This window comes from Lissotriton vulgaris, chromosome 10 (assembly GCF_964263255.1).
Source record: "Lissotriton vulgaris chromosome 10, aLisVul1.2, whole genome shotgun sequence".
Classification (NCBI taxonomy): Eukaryota; Metazoa; Chordata; class Amphibia; order Caudata; family Salamandridae; genus Lissotriton; species Lissotriton vulgaris.
This window is the reverse complement of record NC_141698.1, coordinates 1,157,263,345-1,157,276,940: the sequence shown is the minus strand read 5'-3', so window position 1 is coordinate 1,157,276,940 and position 13,596 is coordinate 1,157,263,345.

Here is a 13,596-nt window from a genome sequence, read left to right as displayed (position 1 = left end):
ATAGGGGATGGTAGGATGTGTGGTCCGCAGGAATTGGGCTTCCTGAAATGTGATCGATCCTTCAGTTTCTGCCTCTTCGACTAGATGGCCAATATGGTTCTTCAGTCGTTCAGTCAGATCTTCTAAGAGTGGAAGATACAATTTGGTGTCTTGCAATTACCTAAGACATTCACTGCGGTAGGTGGTGGTGTCAAGTAGAACAATAGCCTCACCTTTATCCGCTGGTTTTATTGTTATGGTTTCATTAGATGTTAAAGTTCGCAATGCCTCTTGTTCTCTCTTCGGTAGGTTGATGAAAGATGTTTTCTGGGTTTGAAAAAGTTTTTTCACATTGTTTTCAACCGCTTGCTCGAAGGTTAGAACCTTAGCTGGCAAACCAACTGTAGGTGGATTGTAGGTAGAGGGTATTTTTAGGCCAGTGTTGGTATCCTTCATTTCCATGCCTTCCTTTGTGTTCTTGGCAAAGAAAAAGTACAAACATATCTTTCTAAAGAACTTTGCCATCTCAAATTGTGCCAGGAATGGATCACCAGTCTTAGTAGTCACAAACCCTAAGCCTCTGTTAAGTAGGCTCTCCACATCATCTGTAAGTATGTGGGAACTTACATTGATCGCAAGACTGTCCTGTTGCTCGATCCTGCTACCTCTTGCGGTACTTTCTTCCCACTCCTCAGATCCATAGTTGGTTGTTGTGGTGGTCCCCAGTGGACCTGTTGAACTGGTCCTTGTCTTCTTCTGCTTCTTGTCCTGCCCCGGCCAAACCCAAAAAAGGCTGCCTATTAGGATCAGTTTAAAATTGAGGTGGACCAAAGGGTCCCATTGGTTGTGGAAAACCGGGACCCCCATACATCCAGGGGTTGGGCTGCCACCATTTTTGGAACTGGTTTTGATTTTTATAATTGCTCCTCCAGCTTCTTCTGTTGCCCTTTCCTCGATTTCTGTTATTGGAGTTGCCACACCCTTGAAATATTGTGGTAAGCCTCCAACGCATATTAGCAAACTTAGTTTTATAATCACCACTATGACATTTATTAGTTGTGTCTCGGACGGTTCACATAGTTGAGTTTCCCCCTTATTTGACCCTTAGACACCTTCTGTTATTAAAACACTTTTAATGGCCACATCCTGCGGGGCAGAGTTCGGTGCCTCGAAGCCTTTACGGAGCTAGCTTTTGCAGGACTCATTATGAGCAATGGTACGGAAGAGTCAAGGTGAGGCTCACAAGCAAATATACAATATCTATTTACTGCTCTACATACTCTGGGCTCAGAGGGCGACATATAACTCATCATAAAAAATATGAATATACTAACGTGTAGGAGTAATACCAGCCCACAGAGGCTGGGAAATTGACATGCGAGATAAAAGAAAAACCATTTAGTATGTTGAAATGCTGATAATATCTCAGTGCTGCATTTTTTTCGAGAAAGTTAAAAAGCCTGCATGCCAACAGAAGCACCAAAAGCTTTGCATAGATAATTATAGACATTTTGTTTCTTCCACCAGTAAGTGCGCACACTTTGTTGTAATGTGCACAATGGTTGAGAGGAAATGCCCATACCCTTTTGTGAATTATAATAGATGTAATCTGTGCATTCAATCAATCAATCAATCAGAGTACTTATAGAGCACGCTACTTACCTGTGAGGGTCTCAAGGTGCTGAGGGGAGGGGGGTGCCGCTACTGCTCGAAGAGCCAGGTCTTGAGGAGTCTTCTGAAGGCGAGTAGGTCTTGGGTCTGCCGTAGGTGCTTAGGGAGGGTGTTCCAGGTCTTGGCGGCGAGGAAGGAGAAGGATCTGCTGCCGGAGGTTGTTCGTTGGATGCGGGGGACAGTGGCGAGGGGGAGGCTGGCGAAGCGGAGCTGGCGCAGGGGGGTGTAGAAGCTGAGTCTGCTGTTCAGGTAGGCTGGTCCGGCGTTGTGCAGTGCTTTGTGTGCGTGGGTGAGTAGCTTGAAAGTGATCCTTTTGTCGACGGGGACCCAGTGAAGGTATCTCAGGTGGGGGATGATGTGGCTGCGGCGAGAGACGTTGACTATTAGTCAGGGGGAGGCGTTTTGGATGCGTTGTAGTCATTGTAGGTGTTTGGCTTGGATTCCTGCGTAGAGTGCGTTGCTGTAGTCCAATCTGCTGCTGACGAGGGCCTGTGTCACCTCTCTTCTTGTTTTGGTCGGGATCCACTTGTAGATCCTGCGGAGCATGCGGAGGGTGTTGTAACAGGAGGAGGAGATGGCATTGACCTGCGTAGCCATGGAGAGGGAGGAGTCGAGGATGAGCCCTAGGTTGCGTGCATGGTCAGTGGGTGTTGGTGCTGTTCCCAGTGTGGTTGGCCACCAGGAGTCAATTACCGGACGCGCAGCGGACGGGCGCAGCGGGCGCGCCGTCAGCGCGCCGAAGGCGCGCCAAAGGCAAGCCCGTCTGGGCCCATCCGGGCCCAGACGGCCCTAGGACCAGACACCATGCCCAATTCACAGCCCCACCTATCCTATCCCCCGGATACCCTCCGTCTCTGGAACACAAAGAAAAATCCTCAGTGCGACTTCATCCTCAAGGATGACACCCCGTTCACAGGATGTCCCCTCTGCGACACCCCCGAAGCCACGGAACTTAGCCACACGCTTCGACTGGGCCTCCTGAACTGCAGGTCGCTAGTAAAGCACTCGCACAAGATAAATCTCCTCACTCAAACTTTCTCGTTAGACGCCCTATTTTTGACCGAAACATGGCTGACCCCCAGCAACGGCTCAGACTTGGTCAATGCAACCCCCCCCGGCTACCAAATCTGCTGCCTTAACAGACCAGTCGGAAGAGGTGGCGGGCTCGCCATTCTCTATAAAGACCATCTCAGCTGCAGGATCAACGACGGCACGGTCAAGGACTGTGAAAACTGTAATTTCACCCTCCAGATTTCCCCCACCACCTCACTATCGGGTCTTCTGGTATACCGACCACCAGGCTCGATAGGTGACTTCTCAAGCACTCTGATGGACCACATCCTTTTAAAAACAATAGCAACGCCCAACTTTCTTCTTCTAGGGGACTTGAATCTACACTTTCTAGACCCGGCAGACAACACTGCCGCTAATCTCCTAGCAGACCTCATGTCAGCTGACCTCCTGCTCGTGAACTCGAAACCCACTCACGAGAAAGGACATCTCCTAGACCCAGTTCTCACCAACATTAGGAATCTCCAAACCCAAGACCCTACCCCCCTCCCATGGACTGACCACTTTCTGGTCCCTATGCACTGGTCCTATCAGCCTGCCTCGGTCCCCAAACAGAAAACCAGGATACTAACCAGACGTTGGCACAAGTTAAGTCCAGAAGAATGGGAAGTGAAGCTTAGGGAATCCGACGGCCCCCTCTCAACTGACCCGAACACCGCCGATAGAGAATTTAACAGCTGGCTCACCAACCCCCTAGACAGCCTCATCCCATTAACATGCTCTCTTAAGCATGTAAAAAGGATTAACCATGCTCCTTGGTACACTCCACCCCTGAACATTCTTAGAAAGGAGTGCAAAAAGACGGAGCGAACATGGAGAAAAAACAAATCGGCGACGGACAAAAACGCTTATCAAACAGCCATGAAGGCTTACAAACAAGCCCTCCACAGCGCAAAAAGCTCCTTCTTTGAGGAAAGAATAAAGAATTCCTCGTGCTCTGCCAAAGAGACTTTTTCCATCCTTAAAGAGCTCCTCCATGTTCCAGCCCCCCCGCAGATACCCTTGGACCCCAAAGCAGCCGAGGAGAAATGCGTCAACCTGGCTTACTTCTTCGACAATAAAATTAAGAAAATCCTTTCCTCCCTACCTGCCACCAATCAGGCCACCCCTGGAATAGCCATGGATCGTGCCCTCACGCCAGGAAACCCCACGGAAAAAACCCGAACCCCCTCGTTTAGCCTCATTCGGACCAGTCACAGAAGAAGAAGTGGCAACTACTCTAGCAGCCACAAAAAGTGGGGCCCCCAGCGACTCAGTTCCCGTACGGTTCACTAAAAACATCGCTCGGACCATTACAGCTAGACTCACGGCCCTCATTAACACCTCGTTTGCCCAAGGAGAAGTCCCACAAAGCTGGAAGGAGGCCGTTGTTAAAGGTCTTCTGAAGAAGCCGTCGCTAGACCCCGCGGACTTATCCAACTATAGACCCATCTCGCTCCTCCCTTGGATAGGCAAGGTCGCGGAGAAGCTTGCAAATAAAAAGCTGTCCCACTTCTTAGAGGCAAACCATCTCCTAAAAAACTCCCAAACAGGCTTCAGACCAGGTCAGGGCACAGACACCGCCCTCCTGGCAGCCGTAGAAAAAGCGAGGGAAATCCTGGACACAGGAGGATCAGTGGCAGTGGTCCTCCTGGACCTTAGCGCGGCATTCGACACTGTCAGCCACCAGGTCTTAGCCCAGCGCCTAGAGAACACTGGCGTACAAGACAGTGCGCTGAGATGGCTCACATCCTTTCTCTCCCGACGCTCCTTCCAAGTCTGGGAAGGAGAAAGCCGCTCCCCCTCAATCCCCCTCCGGTGTGGAGTGCCTCAGTGCTCCTCACTGAGCCCCACGCTTTTCAACGTGTATATGGCCCCACTGGAGGAGCTGGTCGCCCCATTTGGAGTCACGATCGTCAGCTACGCTGACGACACTCAGCTGGTGGTGACCCTCTCACACCCCAAGCTAAAGCCCTCCAACCTGCGAGACTGCCTCTCCACCGTCCATCAATGGATGGGCGACTCTGACCTAAAGCTCAACGGGTCAAAAACAGAGATCCTGCTCCTCGGTCACAAAACGTCGAGTCTCCCCCCTAACATCTGGCCCGCCTGTATGGTTGACCCCCCCTCCCCTAAGACAGAGGTTAAGAGTCTGGGAGTGTGGCTGGAGACAGATCTCACCTTTAGGACACAGGCTAGGAAAACAGCCGGCATCTGCTATGGGCTACTTAGATCATGCAGAAAGGTGATCCCCCTACTACCATTCCAGTCCCGCCTCCTGCTAATTCAAGGCTTAGTGCTAGCATACTAGATTATAGCAACGCTATTTACCTCGGGGCGCCGGAAGCCACCTTCCAAATACTACAAAAAACCCAAAATGCCGCAGCCCGCCTGCTCACAAACACCCCAGCAAGAACATCGGCCAAACCTGCCCTGAGAAAACTTCACTGGCTCCCCGTGAGGGAAAGAGTCGCCTTCAAGGCCCTCTGCCTGGCACACAAGGTCCTGCACGACGCTGGCCCCCCCTTTCTGAGCACTTGGATCATTCCATACAGACCGCCGAGAGCGCTCCGGTCTGTACGGGGAAACCTTATTGTTGTCCCTAGGGTGAAGAAAACCCGCATCGGCGGCCGCAGATTTTCGGTAAACACGGCTAGAAAATGGAACGCTCTCCCCTCGAACCTCAGAGCTGAACCAAACCTCCTACGATTTAGGAAGTCCCTTAAAACCCTCCTTTTTCCCTGATTTATTCGAAGCTTCCCTGTGCCCCCCTTCTTAGGAGTCCGAGGTTAAAGCGCTGGGATACTCGAGGGTGACTACGCGCTCTATAAAAACCTAAAATAAAAATAAATAAAATAAATCATCCCAGGCTGAGGGGGTGGGTCCGAGGATGAGTACCTCCGTCTTGTCCAAGTTCAGTTTCAGACGGTTGCTCCTCATCCAGTCAATGACGGCCTTCATTCCCTTGTGGAGGTTAGTTTTGGCGGTGTGTGGGTTCTTGGTGAGGGAGAGGATGAGCTGGGTGTCATCGGCGTAGGAGATGATGTTGAGATCGTGCTGGCGGGCCACTTGTGCGAGGGGGGCCATGTAGATGTTGAACAGCGTAGGGCTGAGAGATGAGCCCTGGGGGAAGCCGCAGAGGATGTAGGTGGCTTCGGATCGGAAGGGTGGGAGGCGGACGCCCTGGGTTCTGCCGGAGAGGAAGGACATGGTCTAGTCAAGGGCCTTCTCTTCGATTCCGGCTTCTAGGAGGCGTGTCTTTAGAGTGCGATGGCAGACCGTGTCGAAGGCGGCCGACAGGTCCAGGAGGATGAGGACTGATGTTTTGCCATTGTCTAGTTGGTGCCTGATGCCGCCTGTGGCAGCGATGAGGGCTGTCTCAGTGCTGTGGTTTCGTCTGAATCCGGACTGGGATGGGTCCAAGATGTTGTTGTCTTCCAGGTGGCGGGCCAATTGCCTGTTGACGATTTTCTCAATGACCTTTGCCGGGAACAGGAGCAGGGAGATGGGCCGGAAGTTCTTGAGGTCCTTGGAGTCTGCCTTGGGCTTATTGAGGAGGGCGTTGATTTCGGCGTGCTTCCAGCTTTTCAGGAATGTCGCTGTTTCGAAGGAGATGTTGATGACCTTCCGTAGCTGGGGTGCGATGGCTGCGTCTGCTTTTTTGAATACGGGGTGTGGGCACGGGTCTGACGGAGATCCTGAGTGGATGGAGTTCATGACCTTGCGTGTCTTGTCGTTGTTGACATTGGACCAGGAGGTCAGGTGGATGGCGCTGGAGGTGTTCGCAGGGGAGGTGGAGTCTGGCGTAGTCGGGGCGGTTGTGGTATTGAAGCTGTCGTGGATGTCAGCGATCTTGTGGTGGAAGAAGACGGCCAGTGAGCTGCACAGTTCTTGTGAGGGCGGGATGTCGTTGGCGTTGGCGCTGGGGTTGGAGAGTTCCTTTACGATGCTGAAGAGCTCTTTGCTTTCGTGTGCGTTGTTATCCAAGAGGTCTTTGAAGGAGGATCTCTTGGCTAATCTGATGAGGTGGTGATGTCTGCGGGTGGCGTCCTTTTGGGCTGCAAGGTTGTCCGGTGTGTGTTCGTGGAGCCATATTTTCTCCAGTTTCCGGCATGCGCATTTGGAGGTCTGGAGCTTGTTGGTGAACCTGGTGGCTCTCTAGCTGGTGTGGCTGTTGGAGGGTTTCTTGAGCCAGGCGAGGGTGTTGGCGCAGTCGTCGATCCACCATCTGAGGTTGCGGGCTGCGGCGTCTGGGTTGGTGGGGTCGGTGGGTGGGTTCTGGTTGAGGGTATTGATCAGCTGGTCTTCGGTGACTTTGCTCCAACAGCAGCGAGGCAGCTGTTGAGTGCTGTGGTACGTGGTTGGTTTCTTGAAGGTGAAATGAATGCAGCGGTGGTCAGTCCAGTGGAGTTCGGTGGTGTGGTCGAAGGCGACGTGGGTGCCTGTGGAGAACACGGGGTCCAGTATGTGGCTGGCGGCGTGGGTGGGTGCGGTGACGAGTTGTTTGAGGCCGAGGTTGGCGAGGTTGTCGATCAGGGTGGCGGAGTTGGTGTCATTCTTGTTCTCAAGGTGGAAGTTCAGGTCCCCGAGGAGGATGTAGTCCGTGGAGGCAAGTGCGTGGGTTCTGGCGAGGTCGGCGATTTAGTCGCTGAACTGAGCCTGGGGTCCTGGGGGGTCTGTATATGAGTGTTCATCTGAGGGTGGTGTTGGGGTCGGTGTGGATCCGGAAGTGCAGGTGTTCGGCGGTGTGGAGGGAGTCGTCTGCGTGGGTGGCGACCTTGAGGGTGGACTTGTGGACGATGGCTATTCCTACTCCGGTTCCGTTGGTGCGATCCCAGTGGGTGATCTTGTAGCCGTCCGGGATGGCTATGGCGATGTTGGGTGCCGAGGAGTCGTTCCACAAGGTCTCGGTCAGGAAGGCCACGTCTGGGGCGATGGTGTCGAGCAGATCCCAGAGCTCGATGGCGTGCTTGATTGCGGAGTGGGTGCTGATTATGCAGCGGAGGTGGTTGGATCCAGTCCTTGGAGGTTTGGTGGTTCTGTCGCAGGTGAAGCTGCAGGTGCGGCAGGAGAAAGGTCCATGGGTCTGTTTTGGGGTGACCTGGAAGCAGGTGTGGTTTCGGCCGGCATTGATTGCGTAGAGGCTGCTGGCATCATAGTGGAGTCTGGTGTTATGGCGTTTGCTCACCTTTGACAACAGATTTCTCGTGACGAATAAAAGCATATAACTGCATATTTATCTGTACAAAAAAAATATGAAAATAATGAGTGGAGCAAATTTGGAAATTCAGGGAATAATGAAACGTTAATAGACAATGACAAACATTTACAAATAACCTCTCCCACTTAATGTCAAGAGTGACTGCATACAAGTCACGGATAGAATACATTAAATAGTACTTGTAGCCTTTGCAACGGCAAGAAGGATGATAGCAACTGTTCCAAACTGCCTTGTTTTATGGAGATCACAATCAAATGTCATGAGATACCAATTTTTTGACACAGACATTAATTGTCTCATTTTAGGATTGTAGAACTAGCGTATGGATGTGTTACATTCGATTAGGTGGAGGGAAAATAACATAGAAAAAAATGGGCGAAATGGTGGGAAATGAAAGCATGTTACCAAAAATGTACGATGAGCAAAAATGCAGCATACATTGTTTTGTTTTAAAAACAAATCAGTATAAGACAAAATGTGTTCTTAAATGTTTTGCTTTACTGCTGTATTTCCGGAGCAAAAATAAACGTATGTAAGGCTGCAGCCATGCTTGCACCCACTTTAATAACGGCTGTCAGATATCAATCAGTTAGTGATAAGTCATGAAATACACATTTCTTTTAGAAAAAACAGGTTGTTATGCCGGCGTCTCGTGCAATTGCTAGGCTGCCTCCCTTTCTCTATGTATGTGTGTGTATATATATATATATATATATATATAAACAGTGAGCAAGGACGTCTTGTCCGAAACGCGTCTGTTCGGCATTTTCACCCTGCACTTGAAAGCTCAATAAAGCTGAAAATAACCAAAGACTGGTTCTGGCGTATTACTGTGTCTACGCGCTGGGTTCTGTGCTTGGATCTATGGCACGGCTACCGGCTGGATTGTGATATATATATATATATATATATATATATATATATATATATATATATATATATACATTACCTACTGGCAGTCGCCAGTAGGTATATATAGTTAGGATTTTTTCTCTATGGGATTTTTGAAAATTCTATGTCTAATAACTTTGGCGTTTGTGGACGGAATTGGCTGAAATTTTCTGGAAAATGGAACATTTTGTTTCTGAGCAGCCCCTGACAATTTGGGGGGGTTTCATCAAGGGGGGGCCGAGAAAAAAGGGGGGTCCCAAAACACGTTTTTCCCATGTTAATTTCCATAGGGCGGTTGGCCTCACTTTTAGCTCGAACGGCTGAATGGATTTGCACGAAACTTGGCAAAATTGTAGGGACTGTTAGCCCGATGTGCCTTTGCTAGGTCTCAATATATGTGCTCCAGTGGATTTTGAGTAATTTAGGTTCAAAAAAAGATATATATCTGGGCGGAGCCTAACCACACATCTGATCTGATTGGCTGTCAGCACTTCATCCAAGAAGTGTTGGCAGCCATCTTGGGACCAATATACATGATAGCACCTCATTAAAAAGCATTGTAGTTAATAGAGGGTTTTAGGACTTTAGTTACATTGTAAATCATTTGTTGATGGTACCATACTCGTTTTAGGAATTGTGGTGGGTTCTAAGGTGATTTTACCATGTGAAAAAACCTTCTGCTGTGATATCATGAATATTGTTTGAAAGAAAACTAATATCTCATGATTTTCCCACAGTGGTTTGGAAGGGGATCTATAAGCTAAACTGAAAGCATATTTTCTGTAAATTCACATTATCTTTCTCAGTCATGTGAAAATGAAGTCTGACATTCTCAGTAAAACATGTACATCCAACAAGGACAGAGACTGTCAGTTGATTCCTTTGTGTTCTACTGCAGCCTCCTAGAGTGTTCTAAAGAACAACTAGAGCGCTAACAGTCCTACTTATTACAAAGGTATGGCACACTTGAAGCCATCTTGATTGGAATAAAGTGGTAACTCTTAAAACATTTAATTTAAAAAGAAACAACATGAGGGGGTATATTTTGCCATGGAAAGTATGATTAGTGCTGCAGAATGAAAAATTGGGGCACATTTTGAGTGACTTCTCAAATCCTTTTCTATTTCATTAAAACATTCTGACATGCAGTCTCCCAAAATGGCCACCAGAGACAAAAGAGCCCAAATGTAGCCCAAATATCACCCAGATGTAGCCCAAGTATAGCCCAATGACAGAATGTCCCAGAGTGTTCTAAAGAACAACTAGAGCGCTAACAGTCCTACTTATTACAAAGGTATAGCACACCTGGAGCCATCGTGATGGGAATAAAGTGGTAACTCTTAAAACATTTAATTTAAAAAGAAACAACATGAGGGGGTATATTTTGCCATAGAAAGTATGATTAGTGCTGCAGAATGAAAAATTAGGGCACATTTTGAGTGACTTCTCAAATCCTTTTATATTTCATTAAAACATTCTGACATGCAGTCTCCCAAAATGGCCACCAGAGACAAAAGAGCCCAAATGTAGCCCAAATATCACCCAGATGTAGCCCAAGTATAGCCCAATGACAGAATGTCCCAGAGTGTTCTAAAGAACAACTAGAGCGCTAACAGTCCTACTTATTACAAAGGGATAGCACACCTGGAGCCATTGTGATGGGAATAAAGTGGTAACTCTTAAAACATTTAATTTAAAAAGGAACAAAATGAGGGGGTATATTATGCAATAGAAGGTATTATTAGTGCTGCAGAAAGAAAAATTAGGGCACATTTTGAGTGACTTTTCAAATCCTCTTCTATTTCATTAAAAAATTCTGACATGCAGTCTCCCAAAATGGCCACCAGAGACAAAAGAGCCCAAATGTAGCCCAAATATCACCCAGATGTAGCCCAAGTATAGCCCAATGACAGAATGTCCCATAGTGTTCTAAAGAACAACTAGAGCGCTAACAGTCCTACTTATTACAAAGGTATGGCACACCTGAAGCCATCTTGATTGGAATAAAGTGGTAACTCTTAAAACATTTAATTTAAAAAGGAACAAAATGAGGGGGTATATTTTGCCATATGAATTATGATTAGTGCTGCAGAAAGAAAAATTAGGGCACATTTTGAGTGACTTCTCAAACCCTCTTCAATTTCATTAAAAAATTCTGACATACAGTCTCCCAAGATGGCCACCAGAGACAAAAGAGCCTAAATGTAGCCCATATATCACCCAGATGTACCCCAAGTATAGCCCAATGACAGAATATCCCAGAGTGTTCTAAAGAACAACTAGAGCGCTAACAGTCTTACTTATGACAAAAGTATGGCACACCAGAAGCCATCTTGTTTGGAATGAAGTGGTAAGTCTTAAAACACTCAATTTAAAAAGGAACAACATGAGGGGGTTAATTTTGCCATAGAAAGTATGATTAGTGCTTCAGAAAGAAAATTAGGGATCATTTTGAGTGACTTCTCAAATCCTCTTCTATTTCATTAAAAAAAATTCTGACATGCAGACTGAAACATGCACTTTGAATACCAGCAGCAGACGTCCCTGGTGAGCAGTAGCTTTACTACAGTGATCTAATGTGCAACTAGAGTGCTAACATTCAGAATTTATGGCAAATGTGTGACACATCTGAATGCCTTCTTGATGGAACCAAAATAAACAAGCATTGAAAATGCAATAGATCTCGCCCTCGTTTAAGTTAAAGCCATTCTGTTTGTAATAAGGTGGCTTTTTAGCTTTGCTTTTATTAGAGTTTTTTCAACTTTCATGTAAATAACATGCATCTGTATGCATATAAGTATATGTATGCATGCTTTTATGTTTGTATTTATATAGATATACAGATGATATATGTTTATATATGTATGTATATATATATATTCACTGAAAAAACCATAGGCTATAGACCATATATAGTTAGGAATTAGCATTTACAAAACCTTGAAAATTCACTGAAAAAACCATAGGTTATAGACCATATATAGTTAGGAATTAGCATTTACAAAACCTTGAAAATTCACTGAAAAAACCATAGGTTATAGACCATATATAGTTAGGAATTCGCATTTACAAAACCTTATTTTACTCACACAAAACCATTGAAATTCCCTATATAGTTAGTTGCACTAACTATATATCGCGCACCCGCAATCCACTGCTGATGATGTCACATATTACATCATTCATGACATGGTCAGTGACATCACTGATGACATCACTGATGACATCTCAAATGACATCACTGATGACATCTCAAATGACATCACTGATGACATCTCATTTGACATTACTGATCACATCACTGATGATATCATTCATGCGATAATACGATGAACCTCTTCAGACTCTAATATAACCTTAGATACAATCAGTGTAAACAGACACTCACAGACTGTCACTCATCCATGGAGTTACTCACACACCTAGTCAGTCATGCAAAGAATCAATCACACCTCCATTTCCTCAACTATACAGTTATACAAACTTTACTTATTCAAACATATACTAACACATATTTACTCTCTTATACAATCCCTGATACAAGTTCACAATGATCCATACAGCCACTCACACATTCACTGGCTCTTATGCACAGTTATTTATATATGTCAACTCTCACATGTACTGTGTTTTACATATGTACTTACTTTGACATGTAGCACTGAGATATCCATTCACTCACCAATACACTCATGCACACAGTCAACCGCCCATACAGCTGTTTCCACATGCACTTTTGAAACCATACATCTAGTGAATCAACTGCTCACACATCTATGCACAGAGTCATACACCTCCCAGCCACCCACACACACACTCAGTCTCCCATACAAATACTTGGGCAACCAATCAATAACCCATATAGTTACTCATATAGCTACTTATCAACACATGCAACAGTTTACAGAACAACAGACATAATGATGCACAAATTAAGACAGTTTAGTCACTAACCCATGCACTCAGTGAGACACATTTAATCACTCACTCATACAGTCAGTCATGCACCTACTAAATCCTTCATCCAGACACTTATACATCCACTCATTCTTCAATATGTAAGACATATTTTAACTTTACAGAAACATACAGTCACTGGATGTTGTCATCAGTGATGTCATCAGTGATGTCATTTGAGATGTCATCAGTGATGTCATCAGTGATGTCACTGACCATGTCATGAATGATGTAATATGTGACATCATCAGCAGTGGATTGCGGGTGCGCGATATATAGTTAGTGCAACTAACTATATAGGGAATTTCAATGGTTTTGTGTGAGTAAAATAAGGTTTTGTAAATGCGAATTCCTAACTATATATGGTCTATAACCTATGGTTTTTATATATATATATATATATATATATTCACTGAAAAAACCATAGGTTATAGACCATATATAGTTAGGAATTCGCATTTACAAAACCTTATTTTACTCACACAAAACCATTGAAATTCCCTATATAGTTAGTTGCACTAACTATATATCGCGCACCCGCAATCCACTGCTGATGATGTCACATATTACATCATTCATGACATGGTCAGTGACATCACTGATGACATCACTGATGACATCTCAAATGACATCACTGATGACATCACTGATGACAACATCCAGTGACTGTATGTTTCTGTAAAGTTAAAATATGTCTTACATATTGAAGAATGAGTGGATGTATAAGTGTCTGGATGAAGGATTTAGTAGGTGCATGACTGACTGTATGAGTGAGTGATTAAATGTGTCTCACTGAGTGCATGGGTTAGTGACTAAACTGTCTTAAT